The sequence below is a fragment of the Chenopodium quinoa genome, unplaced genomic scaffold (assembly GCF_001683475.1).
Source record: "Chenopodium quinoa cultivar QQ74 unplaced genomic scaffold, ASM168347v1, whole genome shotgun sequence".
NCBI classification, from domain to species: Eukaryota; Viridiplantae; Streptophyta; class Magnoliopsida; order Caryophyllales; family Amaranthaceae; genus Chenopodium; species Chenopodium quinoa.
This window is the reverse complement of record NW_018744702.1, coordinates 46810-67152: the sequence shown is the minus strand read 5'-3', so window position 1 is coordinate 67152 and position 20343 is coordinate 46810. Positions and strand designations below refer to the sequence as shown.

The 20343-nt window shown below is 32.9% G+C and overlaps 2 long non-coding RNA genes across 11 annotated transcripts; one reads left to right on the top strand and one right to left on the bottom strand.

Annotated features, from left to right (window-relative positions):
• Positions 1–473: 473 nt before the first annotated feature.
• LOC110702747 lies at positions 474–14953 on the bottom strand. 10 transcript variants are annotated; one of them, XR_002507568.1, is made up of 12 exons: positions 14637–14953; positions 14426–14513; positions 13786–13844; positions 6819–7264; positions 5675–5832; positions 4800–4867; positions 3932–4095; positions 3253–3742; positions 3086–3169; positions 2884–2947; positions 2051–2305; positions 474–893 (listed from the first exon to the last, which is right to left on the bottom strand). It is a non-coding gene; the product is annotated as an uncharacterized LOC110702747 (long non-coding RNA). The 10 variants fall into 10 exon arrangements; XR_002507569.1 differs by lacking the exon at positions 4800–4867 and adding an exon at positions 4332–4399; XR_002507570.1 differs by lacking the exon at positions 4800–4867 and having other exon boundaries at positions 3253–3329; positions 3588–3742.
• Positions 11060–13087, top strand: LOC110702749. Its single transcript, XR_002507574.1, has 3 exons — positions 11060–11399; positions 12465–12755; positions 12840–13087. It is a non-coding gene; the product is annotated as an uncharacterized LOC110702749 (long non-coding RNA).
• Positions 14954–20343: the final 5390 nt, after the last annotated feature.

Here is a 20343-nt window from a genome sequence, read left to right as displayed (position 1 = left end):
AAATTATTATATAAATAACCGAAAATTAAAGTTTATCTGAGTTTTTTTTACATTTTAGTACTCATCCATTTGTCATCCGCTCCACCCGTTTCATCCGCGGATGATGGACGGACGGATATGGGTGATGGGTGAAGCGGATGATGGATGGATGTGGATGGAGCAATTAGGATAATGGATGGATGCGGGTGAAGCTCCACCCGATCCAAATCCGATTTATTGCCATCTCTATTAATAGGTTATCCTTAACCATCACTTTAATAGCTTTTGGCTAATAGGTTATCCCTGTTTCACTTACACTTTAAATATAATTAAACTTTGGAAAATTAAAATCAGATTACACTTTAAAGCATCCAATAATGATTGTTTAAAACTTTAAAAACTAAACTAATTGCAAACACCTTATAAATTGTGCCAAAACCTCAACATTGCACTAACGAAAATTAGTCTGTCCCAATAATTCTTAAGTAATTTAATTACAAAGTTATTCCATACATGTATCAAAATAGGTGGAACCCCAGTAAAAAAATTCTTTTGACATAATTTTGAGAGCCATTAAAACAAAGGAAGTTAATATATGTGCTAAAATAATGCTCAAAGTTTAGCAATCTGCACTGCTTCTAATAAACAAACTTCAGTTGAACTGCTAGCTCAATCATAATAGTTTAAAGCTTAAAACCAGTAAAATTGAGCCTCCTACATAAGCAATGGATAAGTTGTTGACACTTATTCCCTAAAAACAATTGAAATTTTGCAAAAGATTACAGATTATGATACATAAAATAAAACAAATACAGTCAGTCCAATCCGTTAAATGACATGGTATGTCTTCATAGAATTCTTCCTCAGCTTCCACCTTGCAGGATCAGACTTCATCCCAGCATCTCTCTTACCTCCTTAAGCAATAAAAACACAATAAAATATTAGATTGGGAAGCAAGCACATAGATTAAAAGGATAAAATTTGGAGTTCCCTTGAACTCCAATGATCACAATTCAAACCCATATAATAACATGAGGTCGTGGAGATCTTTTAACACCATTAACATGAGGTCGTGGAGATCTTTTAACACCATTAAAAAAAAAAGATAAAAGAGTCAAAAACTGCTAAGTATGATGATCCATAAGAGAATGATGATCCATAAGCAAAGACACACATCAGCGTATGATGATCCATAACTGAAGAGATTAATTTTAAAAAGAAAACACATACATCAGCGTATGATGATCCATAACTGAAGAGATTAATTTTAAAAAGAAAACACACACACATCAGCGTATGATGATCCATAAGCAAAGACTTTTAGAATCAAAGGCTAAGTATCAAACATGAGGGCATCATGTTAATCACACTGATGATAAATTGTAGAAGGTTTTCAACAATTCAAACTCCTTCCAAAATCAAACCCAAATCTCAACAGCTCCCAGAACTCCCAAAGGCTCTCTGCCCTTAAAACCCACTGCCTCACCACTTTCATGTTAGTTAGTAAATTTGGGCTCATACAAGGAACTTTGATCTGAATCAAATCGCAAGGGATTGCATAGCATAGAACTGTACACTCAAGGAGAGAATTAAACTTGGAGAGCCACCTGTTTAAAGGTTTCCTCAATCCAAAAGTTCATATTCTTTCGCCGAGGTTATACCAGTTATGCAACTCAGATGCCATTTTCAGAAAAAAAAAAAAAAAAAAAAAAAAAAATTATGTTGTCATTTCCATAATTGAACATCTAATTATTGAGGCTCAGTTTTATTTTATTTTTCTTTAGTCTCAGGCATAAAGAGGTCGTCATCCTCATATTCTTATCCTAACTCCACCTGAAGTCGCCATCCTCATATTCTTAAGTCTTAATAGTCACTTAGATGAGAACTCTATAATATCAATTGACCACCAGAGATAAAACAAACATTCAGAATGTATTTTCAGAACAATGCACCTAAGGTTCCAATGCAGCTAATTTATAAACAACAAACATCTCATTAAAATCAAGAGATCAATGAAGTAAATGTTTTAGCAGAAGCAAAAAGAGGATTCATTCAGCTTAAGTATATTTACCAAGATAGAAAATTCATGCCTCGACAGAGCTTGCCAAGGGAAGAATGGCTAACATCTTGACAGATGTCAAATCTTCCTATGTGCAGCGAAAGATTGATGCTAGGTAATCCTCACTCTCAAACCAGATTCAATAATTGGCTATCTTAGATTGTTTTTGATGCTGCATATGTTTGTTGGGTGGTTCAGTCATTCAGATTGATCCTCCTCCATGAATTTCTACTTCAGACAAAGCAACTTGTCTGTCAGATTAATAACCTGAAATCAATGACACCAAAGAATATAACTCACAGTGTTTAATGCTAATATTTAAACCTAGATCTTCCACATAAAATCAAATTCAAAACCAAAAAATCTGCATTGCCTCATAAGACCAAATAAATTATACGAAGGAAAAAACACCGAAAAATAGATTTGAAGCAGATAACAACAAAGACATGCATTATAGAAGAAGATAAATTAGATACCAATTTTGGCAAAATGGTCTACAAAAAAAATACTATAAATGCCCTTTCTTTGTGTTCTACAATGTCCACAAAGAGTCATGAATGCAAATGGATCGGATATGGTTCCCACAATTGTTTTTACAACAAAAATCCATCATACACACTAATTACAAGAAAAAGAAACTCAATTTCATTCAATTTAATTATTCGTCCTACATTATACAACCTAAATTAACAGTAAAAATTGAAATTAACAAAAAACTCATTCTAAAAATGAAAGAAAGCTACAACCAACAAATTCAATAACAATTAATCAACAAGCAATTCAACAAAAACAACATTGTAAATCATAAAATCAATAACAACAATTTTAAAAAGGCAGCAAAATACCTGGCAGGAGCCATACAATGTGTAACAATACCAAAATTGGCAAGGCATTTCTTCTTCCAGGGACCTAAAAGTTCATTGAAATTACCTATGATAATCAGTATTACATAAAGATAAATTCTAAATATAAAATAAATAAATAAATAAATAAAACAATTAGAGCACATCAATTCAACTAAAACAAAATATCATATAGTGAGGTTACCTCCCAAAATCACTTGGCACAGGGTGGAGTAGGACTGTAGGACATAAGCCCAATCATTTTACATATTCAAGCACTTCCCAGAATCTTCAAAGTAAAACTTAATAACTTACACAAGCTCGACAAAAATAAAAGAAGTGATTAATTTCTATACATGATAAATAACTTACCGATTGGAGAAGCACACACACGTAAGCATTTGAGCAGAGTACTTGAAAGCTTCTCTGAGATTATCCGATTCCTAAAACTGAATTTACAACTCAAAAACAAAATCAAACAGATCAAAGAGACATAGATCAACACACAAATTATGCAAAGAAGAAAGAACTATTAGCAGCCCGCCAAAAAAAAATAAACCATTTCAAACATGCAATAGTAGAGATTTAGAGAAAATTACCTTGATAATTGGAAAGTTGTAATCACGAATCAAACCAAACAATTGCTAACAATTCAACCACAGCAAGAAAACAATTAAATCATTGATAGTGGATTAGAGTTTGCAAACCTTGAGAACATGGTCAGGAGTTTAAGGTGTTGAAGTTCCTCGATCCGTTTGAGATAGGCTAGCCGTAATCCATGGATGTGGTGGTGTGTTCAGTGTTCTGCAACTATCGCTAATTGAGGCGGCGTAGGTTGTGGTGGTGGTAGAATTCTACATCGCTTCAAATTAAAGAGGGATACCAAGAAAAATTCAATTACAAACTTAAATTAAACCACAAAAACCTCAAAGTTTCCAATTACCCACAAAAATTCACATCTACCCCATTTCACAATCAACAAAAAGCAATCAAATGTTGGGTAATTAACCATCAATTGAACAACAAGAATAATCAGTTTTTTTTTTATTACCGAAAAGCAGTGACGGAGGGAAAATCACTGGTGGTAGACATAACACGAAAAGATCCAAGCTGTATTTCTCCCCATTCTTCTGAGAGTTAAGCATAGCGGCGGCGCTTCCACTGGGTGCAGCGTCGGATGGCTCATTTCCGGCAACGATGGAGAAGGAAATCAAACTACAAATCAAAAATTTACGATCAAAAGACTCCCTGATTCATAGATTACCTAGATTATTGTTAGATTTTTCAAATAATTTAGGAATAGATTAGAACAATCAACTTCTCCTAATTAAGAAAAATGAAGAGAAGAGGACATAAAGCAAACCATGAATGTGATTAAACGTGAAGAAAACCTAGATAAATAATTAAACTTAAATGTTGATTTGTCATGTCGTTCAAGAAAAACATCTTACCTTAGCTAGCTTTCTTCAATGGAGGAGAGAATTCTCATATCACCCTTCAATGGAATACTTAGAGCACGCTTTAATGGGAGAGAGAGAATGCTCAGCTCAATGAAGGATATTAGGAGATCAGAGAGTGAGAGGAGGAGATTAGGAGAGAGAGTTGAAATGAGTGGAAAAGAATCCATTTTCCCTAAAAGGATGTATGCATTGTAACTTTTGTAAGCACAAAGCAAAGAAAAAACCAAGAAGAAATTGAAGAGGGCAAAAAGGGAAGGAAAGCATTCAGCAAGAACAAAAAAATATTATGGCAGGGGCATAACCGTCCGAGCACTGTTCATAAGAGAATTGCTCAAAGTAAAAATTCCTCAACCCAATTTGGCTTTTATAAGGGTTATGGGGATTAAACGTGAAGAAAACCTAGATAAATAATTAAACTTAATTGTTGATTTGTCATGTCGTTCAAGAAAAACATCTTACCTTAGCTAGCTTTCTTCAATGGAGGAGAGAATTCTCAGATCACCCTTCAATGGAATACTTGGAGCACGCTTTAATGGGAGAGAGAGAATGCTCAGCTCAATGAAGGATATCAGGAGATCAGAGAGTGAGAGGAGGAGATTAGGAGAGAGAGTTGAAATGAGTGGAAGAGAATCCATTTTCCCTAAAAGGACGTATCCATTGTAACTTTTGTAAGCACAAAGCAAAGAAAAAACCAAGAAGAAATTGAAGAGGGCAAAAAGGGAAGGAAAGCATTCAGCAAGAACAAAAAAATATTATGGCAGGGGCATAACCGTCCGAGCACTGTTCATAAGAGAATTGCTCAAAGTAAAAATTCCTCAACCCAATTTGGCTTTTATAAGGGTTATGGATCTTCCTTAAGCTAACTGTTTGCAAAATCTATTTGACCAAAAAGCACTATCCTGAGACAATAATGTCCTAGCTGGACCCCATAGCATTAACCTGAAAATGTTCCTCTATACTGGTACCTTTCCCCTGCTATATCATTCTAGAAAGGTGTCAAATTTTAAAACATAAATAGGCATGTCACATGCAGTTGCCATCATTTCTTGATTGGGAAAGCATAACCCAGGAAACTACATCACAAGTAAGAAGCAAGGCACAACAATTCAAGACAAATTTCTGAGAGACAATATCAAAATCACTCAAGAACAATTGTATTTTAGGCAACTATTATCTAATGATTCTCATCATTGAGCATCAGACCCCATCATTGAGGATCAAACCCTCTCCTACAATAAAGACACCCCAAAACCAATTCATAGAACCCACTATTCATTCAGCATCATTATTCTAGAATTGGGAAAGAAAAGGGGATGAAAAATGAACCAAATTACCTCAGCAAGCCGTAAGGGGAAGATGAAACCTGAGAGGTTGTGGCAGTAGACGATTGAGGTGTTGGCAACAATGGCAACAGAAAATGGAAGCCAAAGTGAGAAGAAAAATTAGGGGGAAACAAACGGGAAATGGTTGAGATTCACCAACAGCTGTTTTTCTGCAAAATTAAAGAACAATGAAGTCAACACCTTAACTAAAGGAAATAAATGCCATTAATTTTACAAGCTACTACAAGACATAATTTGACCAAAAAATAATATTATTACTCAAATATAATCCCATGAACGATTTGATCCTCGTATTCTCACTTTCAAACCATCATATTTAACAAAGTAAAAAAAACTGCGTGAGCTCCCAGCCCCTCTATGTGTTCATTATAGTACAATTCAATTCACTATTTTCATCCAACATCAAGAACAATAATAATTACTTTTTAATTCATAAAGAACTCAATCCATAAAAATTACTAACCTACAACATCCCAATCATCTACATGGTTAGAAAATATTTCTAAACTACTTCACGATTCACAAAATTCATAAAGAACCAAACTTTACAACCTGTAGCATCAAAGCCTCATGAGTAAAAACCATGAATTATTGTTCTTGGCAAATCTGAAATTCATATCTTCTGAACTAAAATTTGATTAATAAAAAATCCAGAAATTCAAAACCCTATCCAACTCTAATTCCCACATACAGCCTCGGGGAAAATTTCTTTATAAGCTCCATGCATGTAACATAAGTATACAAAACCAATAGAATAGTATAGCACATCTAATTTCACCCACTTCAATTAGCAAATCCCAAATATTATAATTTTACTCCCAATATTGAGTTGAACCACAACTACCGAACATCATACACAAAGAAAATCATATATATAACAAAAATCCCAACTTTATTGGCTAAACCCATCACAATTAACATGCTTACACCACAAAAATTAATCCCAATCCCCATTATGAACAAAGGACTAACTGATTGAACTTAATATCAACATAAAAGAATCTCAAACGAAATGCAGTAGAATATATAATCATGTTTTGCAAGACAATCAATCCAAAATTTCATCCGAAATTTTCTGAGTTCAATAGAAAAAAGTGAAGACTGAACACCAATAGATTCTCGTCATTATGCATACCTTGCCAAACAAAGCAGGGCCAATAATCTCATTCACATTTTGACAGCCTACACATATACAACAACCATTATGAGCTAAACATAGTTTTTGAATCGAAAGGAAGTTGTTATGACTACCGCTAAACTGAAACTAACACTAACCTTAGAAACACTTTTTTTTCCTGATAATTACATCACAGGCCCATTACTATACAATTACACCCTAATGAAAATTATATATCTAGCAATTCAAGCATAATGAGAATGAAATCTCTAAAGACGAAGAAATAGAACAACAATACTGCATTAGTGACAGTATTCAATCTATTACAATCAAATTTTAGACAATGGCAGACTTTATACTAACTAAACACAATAAATGAAAACTATACATCTAACAATCCAAGCAAAATGATTTCTTTAAAGTCAAAGAGAAAGAGCACCACTTACAAAGACATTTCACCAAAGCTGCAAGACCACCCAAAACAGGAAAACAGTAAACCAATCTTCCACATTTTTAATATAAAACACATAGAAATTTCAATATAAAACACATTATTACAAATTTCAATATAAAATTTATATATTATTATACTAATCAAAATGCAACATACACTACAAGAAAAATTATATATAGAGGCAAAACTTTGAGGCAAATAATTTTTGGTAGCCTCTAAAGATATATTTAGTATCAGTTAAACTATGGTTGCCCCTAAAAGTCATTTTTAGCATTAGTGGATTAGAGGATGCCCCTAAATGTTCTTTTTAGCATTAATGAAATTAGTATTGCCTCTAAAAGTTAGCTTTAGCGTTATCAAGTTTTAAGTTGCCTCTAAAATTCCTATTTAGCGTTGTTGAAATTATGATTGCCTCTAAATGTTCATTTTCAGCATTATGAAAATATTATTGCCTCTAAATGCCTTTTTTTAGCGTGAATGAATTTTGCGTAACTTCTAAATATTATTTTTAGCATTAGTGGAATTAAGGTTGCCTCTAAACATCCTCTTTAGAATTTGTGAAATCATAGTTGCCTCTAAAAATTATTTTTAGTACTGGCGAAATTTACATTACCCTTAAGCATTAGTAGATTATAAGTTATTGCTAAAAATTTTAATTTAACAATATTGAAATTTAACAAAGGTACATGTTTATCTTCTGAAAGAAATGGTATTATTCAATTTGATATCATATCTGCAACAAAATTAACCAAATCAATACATATACTCCATTGCACAAACTAACCGACAAAACTTACTAACAAAAAAAAAAAAATCTATTTTCAATTCATGTATCATTTCATAAATCATCAAAACAAAAAATAAAAAACCCAATCATGAAATAAAACTACACAAATTTAAAATAACACAACTCCTAAGTTCTATTCCAATATCTCTTAGAATGAACCGAAACAAATGGATCAAAAAGCAAAAGCAATTGGAATATACAAAACATCATTATTTACCATCTCTAAGCCCCAAATTAAAATATATATATATATATATTTTATTATATATATATATATATATATATATATATATATATTTTATTATATATATATTTTATTATATATATATATATATATATATATATATAATAAAATACTATGAAGAGTGGTACAAGTACTTACATCATATTGAAAAAGGTATGGAGTATGTGAATTTTTTCTAAGAATGGAACGAAATTAAATCAAGTATAGAGGAAAATCAAGCCAAATTGAATAAAATAACTACACAATTAATTTTGTTCAACATGGTTATCTAGAATTAGCTTATGAAACAGAAAATTGCAAAATAAAATAAAGTAAAAAAAAAAATCATAAAAGTAATAAGTAAATCATCTACTCCGTATATATTACATGTGCATGTTTTGCAGATTACATTTCTTATTCTTTGTTGTGTTAGAACTAATGACAACCAAAGCATTTCCAATTTCATCAAAATTTTAAGAAAATTGATTAGAATATTTCTTGGTGTATCAAAGAAATTTGCAAATTGGGTTGAGCAATGACAATTGTGAATCATGGGATTATGCAATATCAATCCCAAGGTTTATTAAAGAGATTAACCCTAAATATTTTTAGTGTTTTGGCGGCAATTGAAAGTGGAATTAGCGCCTAATTAAAGAATTGAAAGAACTTTGTTTTTTTCTTTTTTCCTTTGTATTTTTTAGGAGTGTAAAAATATTGATTTCTATGAATATTTTACACTACAATCATACGAGTACAATTATAAATAAAAAAAACTTTTATTATGTGTATCTTTGGGACTTTGGGTTAGTATTTCCCAAAAAAAAATAAAAAAAATAAAAAAACCTTGAGTAGTACATTGAGACTGTCATATATTACACTGTTTACATAATTACATACTTAAATTCACTAGAATTTTGATTAGTACATATGAGACATATGTTATGTAAAATCCTTTTGTATTAGTCTTTCATATATCTACTCCCTCCGTATTTTATTACTTGCTCTATTTTTTTTCTTGAGCACGGAGTAATAGGATGAATAGTATAAATTATTATATTATGATAATAATGGAGTTGGTTGAAAATAAAAAAAAATGCGAATGAAGTAACTAATGATACAAATACTTCTTAGCACAAATGTCATTCAAATTGTTCCAATTACAATGAAATAGAAAAGTATATTATGTTACGATTTTACAACATAAACTCTAGTCGTAAGTACTTTATTGAAAAAAAAAATTAAATAATAAAATATCAACATTTAAAATTATTACAAATGAAGATAATATGTAAAATCAATACGAAAAAAAAAATTTAGAGTTAGCCCATTCTACTTATTTCAAGTAATTATAAGGGCCTGTTCAAATTTACTTAATTTCAGTTCAGTTTAACTCCAATCAGTTCAGTTCAGTTGAGTTCAGCTCCAATCAGTACAGTTCAGCTGCTAATTTCCTTCTCTCATAAAATATTTAGTTCAGCTCAGTTCAGTTCAGCTCCAATCAGTTCAATTCAGTTCATCTCTAATCGGTTCAGATAAGTTCAGTTCAGTTCAGTAAATGTGAACATGCCCTAAGTCATGGTATATTTAGGTAGGGTAAAGTTTACATTAGTTTTCCTAATGTTATAATCTAATACCTATATTTCATATTTTGTTCACAAATTATACACATTGGCTATTTTCACTTTACATTATACTATTTAAGTTGATAGCAACTTATTTTATAAATAATAAGGGTGTATTCTATTCACCTCACTGATCTTAACTTATCTTAACTTATTAGACCTAGCTTATTAAAACTAATTTTAATTGTAATTTGTACTTGAGGTAAACCTTAAACCTGAACAGAACTTATCTGAACTTATTACACCTGAAATAAGTGAAAATAAGGTGAACTGAACAAACCCTAACTTTTGTATGTAACTTGTCATACTATATGACCATCCACCCTGAATTACTCGGTTAGTGTAATAAGGGGTAATTTGTTATGGTTATAAGGGTTACTTAATTAATAGTAAGGTAGGACTTAGTTTGTCATTGTGGTAAGAGTTATTTAATAAGTAAAATAAGTGGTTACTCCATTAGTGTGACAATGGTCACTTAATAAGTGTATATAATAAGGGGTTACTCGATCAATATAATAAGGGTTACTTTGTCTGTATTATAAGTTTTACTCGGTTAAGGGTTACTTATTTAAGGGTTACTCGGTCGGTCAAGGAAAACTCTCACATAGAAAACGTGGTAACCGTCTTAGCAACTCTGTTATAGATAACCCTTGACCTACTGAACCCTATAAGTAACCCTGAATAAGTAACCCCTGCGAAACGCGCTAAGGGCCGGTTCACATTTACTTAATTTCAGTTTAGTGAAGTTCAGGTTCAGCTCTAATAAGTTAAGTTCAGTTCAGCTCCAATCCGTTCAGTTCAGCTCCCAATTTCCTTCTCTCATAAAATATTCAGTTCAGTTCAGCTCAACTGACTGAATCACTTAAAAACATATTCTTGGATTAAAATAAATAAAATTCCAAATAAAATACAGTAACAAACAAGAGCATAGCTTTATTTTTATTTTTTTTTACGGCAAGAGCATTGCTTTATAACCTTATTACAAACAACTAAACAAGCCTTTACATATATTTTCACCAAAAAAAAAAACAAGCCTTACCATATATAATTAAAAAAAAAAGAAAAAAATGCAAAGGAATTTCTCGTATCTTCCGCCATTATTTCTCCAAAAAGAACAAAACAACCCACCAAATCCTCCAAATATATCTTCAATTTCAACAATTAAAAAAAATAGAAAAAATCACTTATCATGATTATCTTCATGATAATTTTGGCAGAATTTCGTTTCAAAATCGGGAAATTTGCGAAACTAAACTAGCCCCAAAAAATTGAGAGGGAATTACTTTGATTTCATCAATTATTCCCTCCCCGATTTTGTGAAATACTCCGTATGTGGTGATTTATCCCTTGTCTATCTTTCTTTATCAAATTTTCCTCCCGTAATTTTACCCTAAGCAATTTCAAAAAACAATCTTACTGAACTCTGGACGAGCGAAGGGAGACGAATTAAAATAGCGTTTGGAGTTTGTGGCCGATCGAACTTGATTGGTCAGAGTACATATCACTATCCAAGGTAATTAAAATTTTCAATAATCAATAGAAGTAAATTGTTTTGGTTATTTTTAATTATTTTGAATTTAAAGTATTCTTAATTTTAAGATTGAATTAATTTAGGGTTATTATTCAAAATTTTTAGATTGAACTACTTTGATTGTCGAATTGAAAATGAATGCTATAAAATCTATCAATTTGATGCAATGTTTATTATCTACTATTATACTATAAGGGAAGTTTTGATAAATGTATAACGCTATTTAAAAATATTAAAATGTATAATAAGGGTTGAATTTGGTGAAAATATGTGTTGATTAATGATTTGTGTCAGAAAAATAAAGAAGAGATATAGAAGAATGAACAGCATATAACAATGTGTTGTGTGGGAAAAGAGTGAAACAGATGTTGATTATGCATATCAAATAGTAGTAATAAACATAAGAGAGCATGTATTTAAAAGGATTATGTTTGATCAAGGATATGATCATACGTGATACGCCATTAAGTTAATGCTCCCAGCCCCAACATATAAGGATTTAGCAATTTGTGAAGGCTAATAATGATTTAGCAAGGTCAAAAAAATACATGATATGGTTTATTATAATATTGTTTAAGGATAATGGCTTTGGTTGCACACTGAAGTACTGAACTTAGTTCTTTATTTATTATCTGATTATCATTAATCTATTTTAAGTGCCTTTGGTTTTTGGTAAAAAAATGACCAATGTATTCTTGAATCATTCACTAACCAGTTAAGCACTTAATTTTATCACTTATGAATTATCTATATTTAAAATGTTTTAATTGTTTGGTCTATTAATTGTAGTTATGGATTTCTTTACATTGTTATAGTGTGGTGTAATATTATTATGTAATTGTCACATATATACTGTAAGTAGTTTTTTTTGTTTGTTTGGGTTTTTTTTTTCTTAAGATTCTATTTGCTTATTTTTAAGAGTATTTGCATTTTTGTTTGAACATTTAATTGTACACAACTTTGATTTTGAGCAACCTATATCGTTAGTTTTTTAAAGCTTTGATTTCTAATATTTATTTTACACTTATATATGATTTGTTTTTTTAGTGCTGATATGTCTAGATCGGGTGGAAAAGCACATTCAAAGTATGATTACATAAGCCAAAATGAGTATGAACAACAAAGTCTCAAGACAATTGAAACTAACAAGATTAGAATGAAGACATTGGGCATAAAGCGCATTACTGCCTGTTTGACAAGCTTAGTAAGTAGTTCGAAAGTTAAGAAAAGTAAGCAGAAGTACAATGTTTCCCTTGAGAAAGATGGTGATTATGTACCCGAGGAAAATGAGGAAGTTGAGTTCGAGCAAGAAACTCACAATGTGACTTCAAATAAAAAGTATTGTCTAATTTTTATAAGTTAGTTATTTTTATTTACTTTTCAAAGTTACAAATTATTAATTCCATACTTATACAATGGCAGGAGATTATACAATGAAGATGGCTAGAGATCGTATTGGAAGAAATTGAAGAAAATAATGTCTTTTTTTCAAGCTAAGCTTAGAGTTTTAATGAAAACTCTTTGTTATTTCACTTTATCAAATGTTTATAACAAGTCATGTAATTGTATTGAAGCTAGCTAAGTTATTTAGTAATAACTTAATTACATTTTTTAGATCAATAATGTAATGACTATTCTATTATAAATAAAAAAAATTTAGTTTAATTTAATGAAATCAACATTGTTAATCATAAAATTGGATACTCTATGAATAAATTGTGTATATCTGATTTAAAACCAATGTATGTATTAGAGGCATATATTATGTATTGTACTATTGTGCCTCCAAAAAAAATTCTCGTCAATTTTTATTTGCATCAAATATCATTAGCATTAATATACAAATTGCTTCTAATTATATTTTGTGACAAAATGATATGACTGCCCCTAAATGCATATGTTATTTGGAAGCAAATTTTAATGATGCCCCAAATCATATATTGAGGCAAAAATTATATGGTTGCCCTTGAATATATATGGTATTTTGTAGCAAGCTTTTATAATGCCTCTAATTATATTTAGAGGCAAGATTATATGGTTGCCTCTAAATATATGGGTTTTTAAAAGCAATATATTGTATTGCCTCTAAAAGAGGCTTTAGGGGCATTCCATTAATTAGCGACAGACTTATTAAGGGCACTTACTTTGTTGTCTCTAAAAGTAATTAGAGGCCACATCACTATCATTTGAAACATGTTTTTCTTGCTTCTGTAAGTAATTTTTTTTGTAGTGATAGAAATAATCAACAAACAAATAATCAAGATCTACATAAAGAAAACTATGTATAACGACACCTTACTTTCAACCTCCACTTAATTATGAGTTTACAGCCATCTTCCTGAAAGAGAATAGAGATCAAGGGTTAAACCTGTAACCTTCTTGAAATTCCATTATAGCACCCTTCCAAACACCTTACTATTGCTTGCCCTAAAATTACCATTGTGAGAAAAGGTTGAATTAGACTCATACTTCTGACATTTTGAGATAATGAGAAACTATACAACTGAAACAAATTTTTAAAATAATATTAAAACTCACCTCCAGATTACCAATCACTTAAAACAATCCCAACTGTGTTCGTATACCTTTTACAAGCTTAAATTATAACAAAAACAGCAGTAGCAGCAAACTGATATCCCTAAATTTGCAAAATTGACAACTAAACCTAACAACCAATTAAATGCAATGTCTTTATCTTCAGGTCATTGGTAGGCTGAATTACCAAACATCGACCCTTAAATCATAATTTAATTTCACAGGATCAAACTAAATAAGACCCTTAATTTGAAGTCGAAAATGCAGAAAAACTGAAGAAAAATAAAGACTAAGAAACAACAAATTTAAAAGCGATAATTAACTAAAAGGCCTAATCAGAGATACAATTTTAATTTCAACGACACATAAATTGTTTGAAAGCCCTAATCCACAAAGAGACAACTTCATTTGAACAATTTGTTTGACATATTTTCATTAATCAACCTCCAAAAAAATTTTTAAAAAAAAAATACCTAAGAGGAGATAGAAAGCGCCGACATCGAGCACAAGCTTAACACCAGCATCAACACCAAAAACGAAGCTTTCGATAACAGCCGCCACCTGAACAATGACAATTGAATCAACCCTAAAATGTCCATTTAATGACAAATAAATTAACAGTGAACCCTAGATTGTGATTTATAATTGATGATTGAATTTAACAGCTTAGATTTGAAAGTTTACCCTCTCCAATGAACAATCTGCCTCTGATTGCATAGTAATTCATCTCCACTGGCCGTGAATGGGCGATCATATACTTTGAGTAAACCTTGAAACAACTAAATAATGAGGAGAATGAAAAGCGTAAAATATAAGAGGAGAGAGATTAAAGAGTTCTGAGCAATCAGAAAAAGTGAAAAAAAAGCAAAACAAAAAAAAATGAAGAGGGCAAAAAGGGAAGGGAAACATTCAGCAAGAACAAAAAACAATTATGGCAGGGGCAAATCCGACCTAGCACTGTTCATAAGGAAAATGCTAAAAGTAAAAATTCCCCACCCCAATTTGGCTTTTATAAGGGTTATGGATTATGATTATTATGATGTTTATTATTATGTTGCTTGATTTATTTTATTGTTATTGCTTGAGCACGCTTTTTACGCATGTTTAAAGGGAATTTGTACTTGAAATTACGCCTAATAAGATAATTAATAATTTGGTTTAGGCTAATATGATTTTAATTCAAGTGATCACCAATAATATTTTTATTTGTGCATTAATATTCAACCAACATATATAGATAAACAGGTTTAGGGTTAACCTATTGTTTGCATGTTAGTCAAAAAGCGCACATGAATACGAGTAGAATAAAGTATAGGCCTATTTTATAGGGCGGGTCCTCTCTTTCGTAGATTGGATTCGTACCCTCATCCTCGAACCCTATTTGGTTCAAGACCTTATGGATTTGACGATCTCATGGATCGTTAAGGGGTGTAGCCTTCACCTCGTGAACGGTTTACATGTTCCTAAAACTTGTTGGCGACTCTTTTGCTCTCTTTTCTTTCCCTTTGGACGCCACCATACTTAAGTGTATGATCACAGTGGGGTTCAAGCTTGGGGTTATGGTGCTTGAAATATTCCTTACAGTGTTTTGGCGACTCCGCTGGAGAAGATTTCTATTTTAATTCCTGAAATTTATTTTGGCAATGATTTAGAATGAGCGAATGAGACTCGAAAAGTTCTAAGTTTTCATGTGCGTAATTTTGATTAGCATTATTGTCATATGCATAAAAAAGGTCCTCATTGGATATACCATCCGAAATGAGTCAAAGACATAGGATTTTTGCACGTAGGAAATTTGAGAAATATCTTTCACAACTAGAATCGAAATAATACTGTGAAATCTGGAAAATTCTAAGACCGTAGATACCTGCTGAGGCATGTAGGAAATAGCGTAAGAAAACTTGCGGGGTCCCATCCATACGCGCCAACCCTTTCAAAGGTAAGGCTTCTGCGCGATGCATCCGGACTCATAACCATGGACCCTCTTTGACTAACCCATATCCTTGAACTTTAGAGAACTAGAGCCATGGTTAGGTTGCAAACTCATTGCATCATGTTGTGACTACTTGACTACTTGTGCATTATTTGCTTGTGCATAGCTTATATGTGACTAAACTAACCGTTTGGTTTGACTTGTGTTTGTAAATAAGTCTTAAATAAACTAACCAATGAATAAAGGACTTTTTTAATTAATTAATTAATTAACTTGAATGAACTAATAAATATGCCTTAAATCGAGTCATAATTCCTTTTAGTCAACCCGGATTTTTATTCCCGTATACTGCACATGCGTCAACTTGTTTTGGTCATAGCCGGAGTTCTAGGAAGAACCACGAGTCGTATAATCTATGGATCTGTAGCCCCGAGTTGTATCTTTCATTAGGCGTTGGTTTCGTCCAAATCAGAGTCACAGTTCAAAAGTTATGACTAAAATACTACAGCCTGTTCAGTTTAGTGCACATACGTGAAGTCTTAACTTAGTCTTTGCTTGAGTCTAGTCACATAGTCTAGCCACATGGTCATGACACAAGTCTTAACATGTCACTTAAACTCACTAGTCTTAGCACACACATTGTATATGTCACCATGGCCACATCTTAGGTTCATGCATGAGTCGTTTTTTCGTCATTTGAGTTGAGGGTCCATCCCATTCCTAATTCCTTTCATGTTTTCTTCCTATCTATTGCATGTTGAAAAGAGATTGAGTCAAAATAATTAATATAGAACTTATCCCTAATTTCCCTTTCCACATTACTTGGTCAAGGAGAGAGGGGCGATTAATCAAGGACATCACCTTTATTCAAGTGCAACTTTTTGATAAACCAGTCAGTCGGAAAAGAAAAGCTAAGAAAATAATGGCAACTCAAGATGAAGTCAATAAACTTAGGAAGGAATTGGCTATGACCGAAGGGTTGAAGGCTTTAGCCCTTAAAGTCAATGACCCCGTGAGACAACAACAAATGGAGCTCATACAAGAAAGCTTAGGCAAACTCTCTAATGATTATAGATTCCAGGACATTAGTTCACAAGGGGTCTCGGTGGACAAGAAATCTCTTTCGCATAAGTTCAATGTCAATGACGTCCCTAAGTTTAAACCAACTGACAATCCTTACTTTCACTTAAGGGCCTTTGAAACTATAATGAACATTAAGAGGATTAATAGGAAGAGTTTTCATTCTTTGTTCTCACTGTCTTTAGAAACCGTTTGTCAACAGTGGTTCTTTTCTCTTGGAAAAGAGAAAATCTCTTCTTGGGACTCAATAGCAAACGCTTTCATAGATAGATATAAGTGCAACATTCAAGATGAAACAGACCACAGACAACTTGAGATGTTAAAACAAAAAGAAAACGAAGGGTTCACTTCTTTCTTCAACAAATGGAGGGAAACTTCAGCTAATATGATTAAGGTTCCTACCGAAAAAGAGTCCATACGGATGTTCATCAAGAACCTTCAAGAAAAATATGCAAAGCACTTAAAATACCAACACAACTTGAATACTTTTCAGGCTGTGTATAATATAGGCATTGACATTGAAGATGACCTTTTGTAAGATAATAGTGCGAGAGGAAAGAAGAACGACCATCCTTCTTCTTCCTCTCCCATTAAAGAAGTACATGCTACAAATACCTCTAAGTATCGAATCCAAAGGTCAAAAAGAGTGTTCACTCCACTTGGTATGAGTTATGAAACAGCTTTTGAAAAGTTACACCACAAAGGACTAGTCATGCCCATAGGACCTATCAAAGACCCAGTTCTAGAAGCCAGGCCACCTAAGTGGGATCCTAGTAAACACTGCAAATATCATCAAGGAAAGGGTCACGACACCGAGGAGTGTTGGAAACTCAAAGAAGCTATTCAAGACCTGATCGATGACAATAAAACTTCCGAGATTCTAGCCATCACAGAAGATCAAACATCCTTCGATCCTTCACTCCTTATCACACCTATAGGTGAGCCCATGATCGATATAGCTTTTATAACCTCTATTGATGAAGTGGCCATGATTAAGGAAGATGAAGGGGTTTTCTTAGATAACACCGGGGAAAATTTTTCAAGTCTAAAAGAAGACGTTGGAAAACTGCAAGATGTCATTGCCATGCTCTTGAATGTGGTAGAAGGACTAGCAAGTCGGATAATGGTTATCGAACAAAATTCTCACCAAGGGTTCAATGAAGAATTCAATGCTCCTAAGCCACGGGCAAAATGGACCATGGAAAACCTCATTGATTCAAATCACCTTCATATTCCTCTTAGCAACAGGAAGGCCAAGAATAGTAACAATAATAACGGTGGCTGGAAAGGAAAGAAGAACAACAATCCTTCTTCTTCCAAAACTACCCACTCAAACAACGTTAGCACATTTTACTTGGATGAGATCCTTGCCATGAACAAACGAGGGCAAATGAGAAACTTCACACCTATTGGTATAAGTTATGACATCGCATTTGACCGTTTACATGAAAAAGGTCTTATAACTCCCACTGGACCGTATGGGGATCCACCTGTCAAAAGAAGGACGACTAGCTGGAATCCCAACGCACATTGCAAGTATCACCAAGGTAGGGGTCATACTACTAAGAACTATTGTCCAATATCTGATTGACAATAGCAAGCTTCCTATACCTCCAGTCAGAAAGAAGTCCGAGTGATGATAAGGCACAAGACAAGAGGCGAGCTTCAACGACAAGATTTCGTGACCTCTTTTTCTATTTCTTTTTTTTTTCCTCCTTTCCCCAATAAGTCTAGCATAGGCACGTGTCACTTTCCTTTAGATTTGTTTTGTAGGACTTTAATTAACTTTTTCCTTTTAATAAAATGAGCATTTTATTTTCTTGCATATGATCATTGCGTTGCATTGTTTAAAAAAAAACCCATGTCGAATTAAGCACAAGGTATACCAATGATTTGAGGCACCCTTTGTAGCCTATCATATCATCTTTACCCTTTCAAATATATAATCCCTTCTTGATAAACCACTTTGAGCCTCGTCTAATGATAGACTTTTCTTTCTTCAACACACATCTACTTAACCTCCGGATGGGATGGTGTGCAACTTATGCAAGTTCTAAATACAAAGCTTGAGTGATTTTACCAAAAAATTCAAAAAATAGCAAAAATAAGCAAAAAAATAATAAAAGTGTGCAAAAGGGCAAGTGTTCCAATGTCTTTGACATGAAAATATCTTTGATAAGAACATGTCTCAGATTGCTTCTCTTATCGAGTGCTCGGTACCGTGCCTGAGAAACATGAATGCCAAGTGAGTGATAGACCGCATGATTGAGATTGCCCACACTTAGTAAAAATGAGATTCAAATAGAAAAAGCAAAAAAATAAGCAAAAGAGAGAGCTAAAAAAAAATAGTTTAAAGCCTCAAGCATAAAAATACAAGAGATTCAAAAGCAATGTTCCACACCTTGGGGGCTTATCTAGGGTCTTGAGCTATTATCCCCTTCTTCTCTAACCTTTAGCCTAACCACGTTACAACCCTTAAAAAGACCTTTTTGAGGTATACACACACTTGCGCGAGGTTCGAATAGAGCTACATTCGACCTGATTCCTAACGGATACGTAGACAACCTCACCTTGAGGTGCGTCCGTAATAAAATGCATTCCTTTTCACATTCACACTTACACCATGATCATATCAAGAGATCTCCGATGCTCATCCCTATTTACTTAGAGCTAGACTTGGGGGCTTGATCCCTACATCATTAGCCTACCTAGCCTAAGAGTCACCATTATTTGACTCTTATCAAATAATACTTTTCCACACCGTTAGCTATTGCGGCCTAACTTAGTGTCACTTTCACACACTGCATAGATACATGACCAAATAGTCCTTCCTTCAGGAACCCTTTGTCATGAAATCTTAACACAACGTTGAAGCATACTTTGTCATATCAAAATCACTCATTGTCATAATCATCATTGCGTCACAAAGTATGAATTACTTAGCCTCCGCGCCTAAGTTACCCAAATACTTTCATTATTGATTCAACAATTAAGATAGTCTAAGATGTTACAATCCTTGTACTACGAGAGACAGCGTTAACGCATTAAGCTCATTCAACATGCACCATTAAACACTTCGATTCTTTTTTCGCGTCTTTCGTTTTCGGGAGAAAGTCGGTACCCTCCACAAAAATGACAGAAAATTTTTGTTTTTTAGCATTTTCGAGTCGCACATCACACACGAGGCATGTATATTAAGTCATGCCGTGTCATATCACATCGAGTTGAGTCTAACACATGTGTCAAAACACATTAAGTCACACGAGTCATGAGTCACACGTGTCAATTCACCTTGGGTCAACCTCAAGTCAAGTTTTCACATTGAGTCAACCTCAAGTCAATCAAGCCTTAGGCCAACCCTAGGAAACACATCAAGCC